The sequence below is a fragment of the Oncorhynchus keta genome, unplaced genomic scaffold (genome assembly GCF_023373465.1).
Source record: "Oncorhynchus keta strain PuntledgeMale-10-30-2019 unplaced genomic scaffold, Oket_V2 Un_contig_15825_pilon_pilon, whole genome shotgun sequence".
In the NCBI taxonomy this organism is placed as follows: domain Eukaryota; kingdom Metazoa; phylum Chordata; class Actinopteri; order Salmoniformes; family Salmonidae; genus Oncorhynchus; species Oncorhynchus keta.
The window spans coordinates 151008-164337 of NW_026279539.1; the positions used below are offsets into that span (position 1 = coordinate 151008).

The 13330-nt window shown below is 43.4% G+C and overlaps 1 long non-coding RNA gene across 2 annotated transcripts; it reads left to right on the forward strand.

The window, feature by feature from the left end:
• The first annotated feature begins 524 nt into the window (after positions 1–524).
• Positions 525–1827, forward strand: LOC127919121 (uncharacterized). Of its 2 annotated transcripts, none has more exons than XR_008101991.1 (3): positions 525–664; positions 735–874; positions 1765–1827. It is a non-coding gene; the product is annotated as an uncharacterized LOC127919121 (long non-coding RNA). The 2 variants fall into 2 exon arrangements; XR_008101990.1 differs by lacking the exon at positions 1765–1827 and adding an exon at positions 966–1028.
• The last annotated feature ends 11503 nt before the right edge of the window (positions 1828–13330 follow it).

Consider the following 13330-nt stretch of genomic DNA (forward strand, 5'->3'; position numbering starts at 1 on the left):
GGTCGTGTCCAAAATGGCACCCTATTCCTTATAGAGTGCACTATTTTCGACCAGAGACGTATGCACTATATAAGGGAGCCATTTCAGACACAGTCCATGACCCAGAAAGAATATGTGTCCAACCAGCCCTCGACTGTTCCTGTCAGGAAATTATCTTATCTGGGTCAGCATTTATTAGCAAAGTTACATGTCATTCTCTTCTTCAGAATACAGGGAATATGTCAGAGCGTCAGGAGCATGTGGATCGTCTTCATGTTGGAAAACAGGCATCAACAATTATAATTTATCATTTGTCTGTGGGTCACCCAATCCCAGACAACATGCGGATCTCTTCATTGTCTCGTTGTCTTAGGTTCTTACCTCACTGTAAGCTTCTGGGTGAAGAGAGCAAAGAGGAATACGTACGTATTGGTTAAACCCCAACAGGGCCTAACCCAACAGTAATGTTATGTTACGACTGATGCACCTTGTCTAGACTGAGGATGAGTGGAGATGTTGACAGTTCTACAGACTCTTATTGAGAGGTGAGAGAGTCTCAGGTCTAGACTGAGGATGAGTGGAGATGTTGACAGTTCTACAGACTCTTATTGAGAGGTGAGAGAGTCTCAGGTCTAGACTGAGGATGAGTGGAGATGTTGACAGTTCTACAGACTCTTATTGGGAGGTGAGATAGTCTCAGGTCTAGACTGAGGATGAGTGGAGATGTTGACAGCTCTACAGACTCTTATTGAGAGGTGAGAGAGTCTCAGGTCTAGACTGAGGATGAGTGGAGATGTTGACAGTTCTACAGACTCTTATTGAGAGGTGAGAGAGTCTCAGGTCTAGACTGAGGATGAGTGGAGATGTTGACAGTTCTACAGACTCTTATTGAGAGGTGAGAGAGTCTCAGGTCTAGACTGAGGATGAGTGACTCTTATTGAGAGGTGAGTGGAGATGTTGACAGTTCTACAGACTCTTATTGGGAGGTGAGAGAGTCTCAGGTCTAGACTGAGGATGAGTGGAGATGTTGACAGTTCTACAGACTCTTATTGAGAGGTGAGAGAGTCTCAGGTGTGTTTTATAGAGTGGAGATGTTGACAGTTCTACAGACTCAGGTGGGAGGTTCCCCAAGTCCCAGGTCTAGACTGAGGATGTGTGGAGATGTTGACAAATCAAACAGACTCTTATTGAGAGGTGAAGATCTAAACTAGACTAGTGGAGATGTCTGACCAGCCTGTTCTACAGCCTCTTTTGGAAGCCTTGTCTTGGTCAGTACATTTGGGTATGTTGTTGTTGACAGTTCTACAGACTCTTTGTGAGTTGTCTAGTGAGATGATTTGTCTCAGACTCTAGACTGAGGATGAGTGGAGATGTTGACAGTTCTACAGACTCTTGTTGGGAGGTGAGAGAGTCTCAGGTCTAGACTGTCAGTGGAGATGTTGACAGTTCTACAGACTCTTATTGAGAGGTGAGAGTCTCAGGTCTAGACTGAGACGAGTTGTTGTGCTATGTTGACAGTTCTACAGACTCTTATTGTGCTACCATGTCTAGACTGAGGCGAGTGATGTTGTCAGTTCTACAGACATGTTGTGTAGCTGCCATGTTGCCATGAGATGTTGACAGTTCTACCAGACTCTTATGTGAGAGGTGAGAGTCTCAGGTCTAGACTGAGGACCATGTGGAGATGTTGACAGTTCTACAGACTCTTATTGAGAGGTGAGAGAGTCTCAGGTCTAGACTGAGGATGAGTGGAGATGTTGACATTCTACAGACTCTTATTGAGAGGTGAGAGAGTCTCAGGTCTAGACTGAGGATGAGTGGAGATGTTGACAGTTCTACAGACTCTTATTGAGAGGTGAGAGAGTCTCAGGTCTACCATGTTGTTGACAGTTCTACAGACTCATGTGGAGATGTCTGACATGTTGTTGTCTACAGACTCTTGTTGAGTGGTGACCATGTTGTGTTGCTGATGTTGAGTGCTACCATGTTGACAGTTCTGACTCTCATAGTTGTGTTGACAGCTTATTGAGAGGTGAGAGAGTCTCATGTTGTTGTGCTACCATGTTCTTGTGCTGAGTGGAGATGTTGACAGTCTGCTACCATGTCTGTGTTGCTGACATGTCTACAGACTCTTATTGAGAGGTGAGTGAGTCTCAGGTCTAGACTGAGGATGAGTGGAGATGTTGACAGTTCTACAGACTCTTATTGAGAGGTGAGAGAGTCTCAGGTCTTGTCAGGATGTGTGTTTTGTTGACAGTTTTACAGACTCTTTTGGGAGGTGAGAGAGTCTCAGGTCTAGACTGAGGATGAGTGGAGATGTTGACAGTTCTACAGACTCTTTGAGAGGTGTGAGAGTCTCAGGTCTAGACTGAGGATGAGTGGAGATGTTTACAGACTCTTATTGAGAGGTGAGAGAGTCCCAGGTCTAGACTCTTAGTGGAGATGTTGACAGTTCCAGACTCTTATTGAGAGGTGAGAGTCTTTGGTCTAGACTGAGGATGAGTGGAGATGTTGACAGTTCTACAGACTCTTATTCAGAGGTGAGACTAGTCTCAGGTCCCTGTCTGAGGACCTGAGTGGAGATTTGACCTCCCTGTCTGATTCTGACCTCCTGTCTGATTCTGACCTCACTGTCTGAGAGGTGAGAGTCCCAGGTCTAGATTCTGAGGATCCCTGGAGGTCTGATCTGTTCTACAGACTCTGTGAAGGTCTGAGTCTCTGACCTCCCTGAGGTGTGATTCTGACCTCCCTACAGACTCTGATTCTGACCTGAGTAAGTCTGATTCTGACCTCCCTGTAATGGTCTGATTCTGACCTCCCTCTTATTGTGAGAGGTCTGATTCTGACCTCCCAGGTGAGTGGTCTGATTCTGAGTTCTACCCTTGTGAAGGTCTGATTCTGACCTCCCTGTAAGGTGGTGATGTTGACCTCCCTGTAAGGTCTGATTCTGACCTCCCTGTAAGGTCTGATTCTGACCTCACTGTAAGGTCTGAGTTCTGACCTCCCTGAGGAGGTCTGATTCTGACCTCCCTGTAAGGTCTGATTCTGACCTCCCTGTAAGGTCTGATTCTGACCTCCCTGTAAGGTCTGATTCTGACCCCAGTAAGGTCTGATTCTGACCTCCCTGTAAGGTCTGATTCTGACTTCCCTGACAGGTCTGATTCTGACCTCCCAGTAAGGTCTGATTCTGACCTCCCTGTAAGGTGTGATTCTGACCTCCCTGTAAGGTCTGTTTCTGACCCCTGTAAGGTCTGATTCTGACCTCCCTGTAAGGTCTGATTCTGACCCCTCTTAGGTCTGATTCTGACCTCCCTGTAAGGTCTGATTCTGACCCCCTGTAAGGTCTGATTCTGACCCCCTGTAAGGTCTGATTCTGACCTCCCTGTAAGGTCTGATTCTGACCCCCAGTAAGGTCTGATTCTGACCTCCCTGTAAGGTCTGATTCTGACCTCCCTGTAAGGTCTGATTCTGACCCCCAGTAAGGTCTGATTCTGACCCCCTGTAAGGTCTGATTCTGACCCCCTGTAAGGTCTGATTCTGACCTCCCTGTAAGGTCTGATTCTGACCCCCTGTAAGGTGTGATTCTGACCTCCCAGTAAGGTCTGATTCTGACCTCCCTGTAAGGTCTGATTCTGACCTCCCTGTAAGGTCTGATTCTGACCTCCCTGTAAGGTGTGATTCTGACCTCCCTGTAAGGTCTGATTCTGACCTCCCTGTAAGGTCTGATTCTGACCTCCCTGTAAGGTGTGATTCTGACCTGCCTGTAAGGTGTGATTCTGACCTCCCTGTAAGGTCTGATTCTGACCTCCCTGTAAGGTCTGATTCTGACCTCCCTGTCTGATTCTGACCTCTGTAAGGTCTGATTCTGACCTCCTGTAAGGTCTGATTCTGACCCCCTGTAAGGTGGATTCTGACCTCCCTGTAAGGTCTGATTCTGACCTCCCTGTAAGGTCTGATTCTGACCTCCCTGTAAGGTGTGATTCTGACCCCCTGTAAGGTCTGATTCTGACCTCCCTGTAAGGTCTGATTCTGACCCCCTGTAAGGTCTGATTCTGACCTCCCTGTAAGGTCTGATTCTGACCTCCCTGTAAGGTCTTATTCTGACCTCCCTGTAAGGTCTGATTCTGACCTCCCTGTAAGGTCTGATTCTGACCTCCCTGTAAGGTCTGATTCTGACCTCCCTGTAAGTGTCTGATTCTGACCTCCCTGTAAGGTCTGATTCTGACCTCCCTGTAAGGTTGATTCTGACCTCCCTGTAAGGTCTGATTCTGACCTCCCTGTAAGGTCTGATTCTGACCCCCTGTAAGGTCTGATTCTGACCTCCCTGTAAGGTTTGATTCTGACCTCCCTGTAAGGTCTGATTCTGACCCCCTGTAAGGTTGATTCTGACCTCCCTGTAAGGTCTGATTCTGACCTCCCTGTAAGGTCTGATTCTGACCTCCCTGTAAGGTCTGATTCTGACCTCCCTGTAAGGTCTGATTCTGACCTCCCTGTAAGGTCTGATTCTGACCCCCTGTAAGGTCTGATTCTGACCTCCCTGTAAGGTCTGATTCTGACCTCCCTGTAAGGTCTGATTCTGACCTCCCTGTAAGGTCTGATTCTGACCCCCGTAAGGTCTGATTCTGACCTCCCTGTAAGGTCTGATTCTGACCTCCCTGTAAGGTCTGTCTCCCTGTAAGGATTCTGACCTCCCTGTAAGGTCTGATTCTGACCCCCTGTAAGGTCTGATTCTGACCTCCCTGTAAGGTCTGATTCTGACCCCCTGTAAGGTCTGATTCTGACCCCCCTGTAAGGTCTGATTCTGACCCCCCTGTAAGGTCTGATTCTGACCTCCCTGTAAGGTCTGATTCTGACCTCCCTGTAAGGTCTGATTCTGACCCCCAGTAAGGTGTGATTCTGACCTCCCAGTAACGTCTGATTCTGACCCCCCTGTAAGGTCTGATTCTGACCCCTGTAAGGTGTGATTCTGACCCCCAGTAAGGTGTGATTCTGACCTCCCAGTAAGGTGTGATTCTGACCCCTGTAAGGTGTGATTCTGACCTCCCAGTAAGGTGTGATTCTGACCCCTGTAAGGTCTGATTCTGACCCCTGTAAGGTCTGATTCTGACCTCCCTGTAAGGTCTGATTCTGACCTCCCTGTAAGGTCTGATTCTGACCTCCCTGTAAGGTCTGATTCTGACCTCCCTGTAAGGTCTGATTCTGACCTCCCTGTAAGGTCTGATTCTGACCTCCCTGTAAGGTCTGATTCTGACCTCCCTGTAAGGTCTGATTCTGACCTCCCTGTAAGGTCTGATTCTGACCTCCCTGTAAGGTCTGATTCTGACCTCCCTGTAAGGTCTGATTCTGACCTCCCTGTAAGGTGTGATTCTGACCCCTGTAAGGTCTGATTCTGACCTCCCTGTAAGGTCTGATTCTGACCCCTGTAAGGTCTGATTCTGACCCCCTGTAAGGTCTGATTCTGACCTCCCTGTAAGGTCTGATTCTGACCCCCAGTAAGGTCTGATTCTGACCCCCTGTAAGGTCTGATAAGGTCTGATTCTGACCTCCCTGTAAGGTCTGATTCTGACCTCCCTGTAAGGTCTGATTCTGACCTCCCAGTAAGGTCTGATTCTGACCTCCCAGTAAGGTCTGATTCTGACCCCCTGTAAGGTCTGATTCTGACCCCCTGTAAGGTCTGATTCTGACCTCCCTGTAAGGTCTGATTCTGACCTCCCTGTAAGGTCTGATTCTGACCTCCCTGTAAGGTCTGATTCTGACCCCCTGTAAGGTCTGATTCTGACCTCCCTGTAAGGTCTGATTCTGACCTCCCTGTAAGGTCTGATTCTGACCCCCTGTAAGGTCTGATTCTGACCCCCTGTAAGGTCTGATTCTGACCCCCTGTAAGGTCTGATTCTGACCTCCCTGTAAGGTCTGATTCTGACCTCCCTGTAAGGTCTGATTCTGACCTCCCTGTAAGGTCTGATTCTGACCCCCAGTAAGGTCTGATTCTGACCCCTGTAAGGTCTGATTCTGACCCCCTGTAAGGTCTGATTCTGACCTCCCTGTAAGGTCTGATTCTGACCTCCCTGTAAGGTCTGATTCTGACCTCCCAGTAAGGTGTGATTCTGACCTCCCTGTAAGGTCTGATTCTGACCCCCCTGTAAGGTCTGATTCTGACCCCCCTGTAAGGTCTGATTCTGACCCCCTGTAAGGTCTGATTCTGACCTCCCTGTAAGGTCTGATTCTGACCTCCCTGTAAGGTCTGATTCTGACCTCCCTGTAAGGTCTGATTCTGACCTCCCTGTAAGGTCTGATTCTGACCTCCCTGTAAGGTCTGATTCTGACCTCCCTGTAAGGTCTGATTCTGACCTCCCTGTAAGGTCTGATTCTGACCCCCTGTAAGGTCTGATTCTGACCTCCCTGTAAGGTCTGATTCTGACCTCCCTGTAAGGTCTGATTCTGACCTCCCTGTAAGGTCTGATTCTGACCTCCCTGTAAGGTCTGATTCTGACCTCCCTGTAAGGTCTGATTCTGACCTCCCTGTAAGGTCTGATTCTGACCCCCTGTAAGGTCTGATTCTGACCTCCCTGTAAGGTCTGATTCTGACCTCCCTGTAAGGTCTGATTCTGACCTCCCTGTAAGGTCTGATTCTGACCTCCCTGTAAGGTCTGATTCTGACCTCCCTGTAAGGTCTGATTCTGACCCCCTGTAAGGTCTGATTCTGACCTCCCTGTAAGGTCTGATTCTGACCCCCTGTAAGGTCTGATTCTGACCTCCCTGTAAGGTCTGATTCTGACCCCCTGTAAGGTCTGATTCTGACCCCCTGTAAGGTCTGATTCTGACCTCCCTGTAAGGTCTGATTCTGACCCCCTGTAAGGTCTGATTCTGACCTCCCAGTAAGGTGTGATTCTGACCTCCCTGTAAGGTCTGATTCTGACCCCCTGTAAGGTCTGATTCTGACCTCCCTGTAAGGTCTGATTCTGACCTCCCTGTAAGGTCTGATTCTGACCTCCCTGTAAGGTCTGATTCTGACCTCCCTGTAAGGTCTGATTCTGACCCCCCTGTAAGGTCTGATTCTGACCCCCTGTAAGGTCTGATTCTGACCTCCCTGTAAGGTCTGATTCTGACCTCCCTGTAAGGTCTGATTCTGACCCCCTGTAAGGTCTGATTCTGACCTCCCTGTAAGGTCTGATTCTGACCTCCCTGTAAGGTCTGATTCTGACCCCTGTAAGGTCTGATTCTGACCCCCTGTAAGGTCTGATTCTGACCCCTGTAAGGTCTGATTCTGACCTCCCTGTAAGGTCTGATTCTGACCTCCCAGTAAGGTGTGATTCTGACCCCTGTAAGGTCTGATTCTGACCTCCCTGTAAGGTCTGATTCTGACCCCCAGTAAGGTCTGATTCTGACCTCCCTGTAAGGTCTGATTCTGACCTCCCTGTAAGGTCTGATTCTGACCTCCCAGTAAGGTCTGATTCTGACCCCCTGTAAGGTCTGATTCTGACCTCCCTGTAAGGTCTGATTCTGACCTCCCAGTAAGGTCTGATTCTGACCTCCCTGTAAGGTCTGATTCTGACCTCCCTGTAAGGTCTGATTCTGACCTCCCTGTAAGGTCTGATTCTGACCTCCCTGTAAGGTCTGATTCTGACCTCCCTGTAAGGTCTGATTCTGACCTCCCTGTAAGGTCTGATTCTGACCTCCCTGTAAGGTCTGATTCTGACCTCCCTGTAAGGTCTGATTCTGACCTCCCTGTAAGGTCTGATTCTGACCTCCCTGTAAGGTCTGATTCTGACCCCCTGTAAGGTCTGATTCTGACCCCCTGTAAGGTCTGATTCTGACCCCCTGTAAGGTCTGATTCTGACCCCCTGTAAGGTCTGATTCTGACCTCCCTGTAAGGTCTGATTCTGACCTCCCTGTAAGGTCTGATTCTGACCTCCCAGTAAGGTGTGATTCTGACCTCCCTGTAAGGTCTGATTCTGACCTCCCTGTAAGGTCTGATTCTGACCTCCCTGTAAGGTGTGATTCTGACCTCCCTGTAAGGTGTGATTCTGACCTCCCTGTAAGGTGTGATTCTGACCTCCCTGTAAGGTCTGATTCTGACCTCCCTGTAAGGTCTGATTCTGACCTCCCTGTAAGGTCTGATTCTGACCTCCCTGTAAGGTCTGATTCTGACCTCCCTGTAAGGTCTGATTCTGACCTCCCTGTAAGGTCTGATTCTGACCCCTGTAAGGTCTGATTCTGACCCCTGTAAGGTCTGATTCTGACCTCCCTGTAAGGTCTGATTCTGACCTCCCAGTAAGGTCTGATTCTGACCTCCCTGTAAGGTGTGATTCTGACCTCCCAGTAACGTCCGATAAGTTTTCCTCCCTAACAGAAACAATCCAATAATGTCTCAGCAACACTCTGTTTCTTTGGTGTTTGGTGACACAATCAATTCACTATACTGTTTATTCTACACATTTGAAAATAGTGTTTGAATAATGCAAGAGGAGGCAGATATTTTATGGACCTCTGGAGAAAGAGGACGCAGCCTCTTCCTCCTCCTGTGTTTTTCTTCTTCTTTCATGACAGTCTTCGTTCGGTCCGCGAGGAAACTTTATTGCTCATTATGTGTGGGGCCACAATGACAGATGATTTATTGAGAGCCCCAAAAAAATGTGCTTTGGACTGCAGAGGTTCTTATTCTCCTGCACTGATGCTTGTCAGCTCTTTCTAGCATCCAAGGTAACAATGCAGGGAGAGGCCTTAACAACAATACAATGACAGTAATATATATTATATACATGTTGTCTGTACAGTTACTGTGCTCTTCTACAGGAAGGTAGAGAGACCTTAACAACAATACCATGACAGTAATATATATTATATACATGTTGTCTTGGTACAGTTACTGTGCTCTTCTACAGGAAGGTAAAGAGAGACCTTAACAACAATACCCAGTAATATATATTATGATACATGTTGTCTGATTCTGTGCCTTCCCAGGAAGGTAAAGAGAGGCCTAACCAATACCATGACAGTAATACATATTATATAATGTTGTCTGTACAGTTACTGTGCTCTTCTACAGGAAGGTAAAGGAGACCTTAACAACAATACCCTGACAGTGATTCATATGATATACAGGTTGTCTTGGTACATTCTGCCTTCCCAGGAAGGTCTGATTCTAACAACAATACCATGACAGTAATATATATTATATACATGTTGTCTGTACAGTTCTGACCTTCCTGGAAGGTAAAGAGAGACCTTAACAACAATACCCAGTAATATATATTATATACATGTTGTCTGTACAGTTACTGTGCTCTTCTACAGGAAGGTAAAGAGAGACCTTAACAACTACCTCCCAGTAATATATATTATATACATGTTGTCTTGGTACAGTTACTGTGCTCTTCTACAGGAAGGTAAAGAGAGACCTAACAACAATACCATGACAGTAATCTGATTATACCCCATGTTGTCTGTACAGTTACTGTGCTCTTCTACAGGAAGGTAAAGTCTGATTAACAACAATACCATGACAGTAATATATATTATATACAGGTTGTCTTGGTACAGTTACTGTGCTCTTCCAGGAAGGTCTGAGAGACCTTAACAACAATACCATCCCAGTAATATATATTATATACATGTTGTCTGTACAGTTCTGTGCTCCCTACAGGAAGGTAAAGAGAGACCTAACAACAATACCCAGTAATATATATTATATACATGTTGTCTGATTCTGTGCTCCCAGGAAGGTCTGATTCTGACCTTAACAACAATACCATGACAGTAATATATATTATGACATCCCTGTCTTGGTCAGTTCTGACCTCCCAGGAAGGTAGAGAGACAACAACAATACCATGACAGTAATATATATTATATACATGTTGTCTGTACAGTTACTGTGCTCTTCTACAGGAAGGTAAAGAGAGGCCTTAACAACAATACCATGACAGTAATATATAGGTTATATACATGTTGTCTTGGTACAGTTCTGTGCTCTTCCCAGGAAGGTAAAGAGACCCCTGTAACAACAATACCTGACAGTAATATATATTATATACATGTTGTCTGTACAGTTACTGTGCTCTTCTACAGGAAGGTCTGATTCAACAATACCATGACAGTAATACATATTATATACATGTTGTCTGTACAGTTACTGTGCTCTTCTACAGGAAGGTAAAAGAGAGACCTTAACAACAATACCATGACAGTAATATATATTATATACATGTTGTCTTGGTACAGTTACTGTGCTCTTCTACAGGAAGGTAAAGAGAGGCCTGACAACAATACCATGACAGTAATATATATTATATACATGTTGTCTTGGTACAGTTACTGTGCTCTTCTACAGGAAGGTAAAGAGAGGCCTTAACAACAATACCATGACAGTAATACATATTATATACATGTTGTCTTGGTACAGTTACTGTGCTCTTCTACAGGAAGGTAAAGAGAGGCCTTAACAACAATACCATGACAGTAATACATATTATATACATGTTGTCTTGGTACAGTTACTGTGCTCTTCTCCAGGAAGGTAAAGAGAGGCCTTAACAACAATACAATGACAGTAATATATATTATATACATGTTGTCTTGGTACAGTTACTGTGCTCTTCTACAGGAAGGTAAAGAGAGGCCTTAACAACAATACCATGACAGTAATATATATTATATACATGTTGTCTTGGTACAGTTACTGTGCTCTTCTACAGGAAGGTGAGGCCTTAACAACAATACCATGACAGTAATACATATTATATACATGTTGTCTGTACAGTTACTGTGCACTTCTACAGGAAGGTAAAGAGAGGCCTAAACAACAATACCATGATAGTAATATATATTATATACATGTTGTCTTGGTACAGTTACTGTGCTCTTCTACAGGAAGGTAAAGAGAGGCCTTAACAACAATACCATAACAGTAATATATATTATATACATGTTGTCTTGGTACAGTTACTGTGCACTTCTACAGGAAGGTAAAGAGAGGCCTTAACAACAATACCATGATAGTAATATATATTATATACATGTTGTCTGTACAGTTACTGTGCTCTTCTACAGGAAGGTAAAGAGAGACCTTAACAACAATACCATGACAGTAATATATATTATATACATGTTGTCTGTACAGTTACTGTGCTCTTCTACAGGAAGGTAAAGAGAGGCCTTAACAACAATACCATGACAGTAATATATATTATATACATGTTGTCTGTACAGTTACTGTGCTCTTCTACAGGAAGGTAAAGAGAGATTAACAACAATACCATGACAGTAATACATATTATATACATGTTGTCTGTACAGTTACTGTGCTCTTCTACAGGAAGGTAAAGAGAGGCCTTAACAACAATACCATGACAGTAATACATATTATATACAGGTTGTCTTGGTACAGTTACTGTGCTCTTCTACAGGAAGGTAAAGAGAGACCTTAACAACAATACCATGACAGTAATACATATTATATAAATGTTGTCTGTACAGTTACTGTGCTCTTCTACAGGAAGGTAAAGAGAGACCTTAACAACAATACCATGACAGTAATATATATTATATACATGTTGTCTGTACAGTTACTGTGCTCTTCTACAGGAAGGTAGAGAGACAACAACAATACCATGACAGTAATATATATTATATACATGTTGTCTGTACAGTTACTGTGCTCTTCTACAGGAAGGTAGAGAGACAACAACAATACCATGACAGTAATATATATTATATACATGTTGTCTGTACAGTTACTGTGCTCTTCTACAGGAAGGTAAAGAGAGGCCTTAACAACAATACCATGACAGTAATATATATTATATACATGTTGTCTTGGTACAGTTACTGTGCTCTTCTACAGGAAGGTAAAGAGAGACCTTAACAACAATACCATGACAGTAATATATATTATATACATGTTGTCTGTACAGTTACTGTGCACTTCTACAGGAAGGTAAAGAGACAACAACAATACCATGACAGTAATATATATTATATACAGGTTGTCTTGGTACAGTTACTGTGCTCTTCTACAGGAAGGTAAAGAGAGGCCTTAACAACAATACCATGACAGTAATATATATTATATACATGTTGTCTGTACAGTTACTGTGCTCTTCTACAGGAAGGTAAAGAGAGGCCTTAACAACAATACCATAACAGTAATACATATTATATACATGTTGTCTGTACAGTTACTGTGCTCTTCTACAGGAAGGTAAAGAGAGGCCTTAACAACAATACCATAACAGTAATACATATTATATACATGTTGTCTGTACAGTTACTGTGCTCTTCTACAGGAAGGTAAATAGAGGCCTTAACAACAATACCATGACAGTAATACATATTATATACATGTTGTCTGTACAGTTACTGTGCTCTTCTACAGGAAGGTAAAGGTCTGGTTTGATGGTTTCTTGTAAAAGGTTTTAAGACAGGGTTTACTTAATGTCAGAACAGAAAGTTAAGTGCATTAAATATATTGTAGATGGTAGTTTACCTAAACGTTCTAATTAAATATACTGTACAATGTACTTTCACCTAGACCTCCTAATTACATATACTGTACAGGCTACTTTACCTGGACATCCTAATTAAATATACTGTACAAGGTACTTTACCTAAACATTCTAATTTAATTTACTGTAGATGGTACTTTACCTAAACATTCTAATTAAATATACTGTAGATGGTACTTTACCTAAACATTCTAATTTAATATACTGTACAAGGTACTTTCACCTAGACCTCCTAATTAAATATACTGTACAAGGTACTATCCTAGAAACATACGTTAAATATACTGTACAAAGTACTATTCCTAGAAACATAATTAAATATACTGTACAAGGTACTATTCCTAGAAACATAATTAAATATACTGTACAAGGTACTATTCCTAGATGTCCTAATTAAATATAGTAATTTAATATAATGTACTATACCTAGATGGCCTACTTAATATACTAATTAAATATAAGGTACTATGCCTAGATGTCCTAATTAAATATAGTAATTAAATATAATGTACTAAGTAGATGTCCAAATTAAATACATTAATTAAATATAAGGTACTATACCTAGACATCCTAATTAAATATACTAATGAAATAAGATACTATTCCTAGGTGTCCTAATTAAATATACTAATGAAGTAAAATATACTATTCCTAAATGTCCTAATTAAATATACTAATGAAATAAGGTACTATTCCTAGATGCACACCATAAGATATAAAGTACAGTACATAAAGTATATGATTACTGGTTAGTTATGAATCAGGCTAAATGTAACAAAAGCAATATGGCTTCCACACTGAATTAAAATAATTCTAGAGTTTGAATGTTCCTAAGACGTTTTCTTTAC